Here is a 963-nt window from a genome sequence, read left to right on the forward strand (position 1 = left end):
CTGGTAGTATCACTAGATAAATTATATAGAATTGTAATGCTCATGTTAACCAGCTTCCTGGTGCCTGTGAGGCTGTCCCACCAAGGTCAAGGCCTACCAGACCTTCCTTGCCCATTTATCCCACTTACGACTGCATGGCGCCTTCCTTCTTCCCCTTTCTCCTCTAAAGTGACCCTTCAATGTTCCTTTATGGCTGTGTGAAGATGCTAGCGGCAATAAGTACACCATATGACTTATCTCAGACTCAGAAATTTTATCAGAACAGCTCTGGCCCAGAACGTTCCAAGGGGAGTTCAAACCCCATGCTTTGGCATGAGCACGGGCCCAAGGCCAAGGGAGGGAGTGATTCCAGGTTCTGATCATTTCTACCTCCTTCCAAGCTCCAAACACTGCCCTAGTATATACCTAGCAGTCAGACTGTAAGATTCCCTTGAAATAAACACAAAAACATTCCTAGATTTTTCATCTTCCAGAGGAATGTGTACAGATTGAGAAAATCAAGCTGACACTTAAATATGCAGACAGGAGCAGAAAACAGCTTTGAAGGGAATATTTGCCAGAGGGTCAAATGGATGCCACTAAGATATGGGCCTCTGCCCATACACATCCCTCCCTCTCATTCTTCTTAACCAGGTCCACCTGGGGCTGTGTTTTTACAGTAACCACACCTGCAGGGCTGTGGAGACCTTCAGCCTAAAGAGAGGAATAGAAGGGTACAGCTTTCTTTCTCCTGTCTTCATCCTCTCCAGCTCACCAAAGTGCACTGAAACATTTTTACGTGTTTATTCAAGTACTGAAGAAACATATTCTTATGTCAAAAGAAATTAACTAATACTGGAATGCTGAAATAAAAAGGAAACATTCCTAATACCTTTCCTTCTTCCTGCAAAATCTCACTTAACAGGATTATTGAAAATCCAAACTTTGGTTCGCCTCCTTCCATTGTGTGTGTGTGTGTGTGTG

Source organism: Bison bison, unplaced genomic scaffold (assembly GCF_000754665.1).
Source record: "Bison bison bison isolate TAMUID 2011002044 unplaced genomic scaffold, Bison_UMD1.0 scf7180017834898, whole genome shotgun sequence".
Lineage (NCBI taxonomy): Eukaryota > Metazoa > Chordata > Mammalia > Artiodactyla > Bovidae > Bison > Bison bison.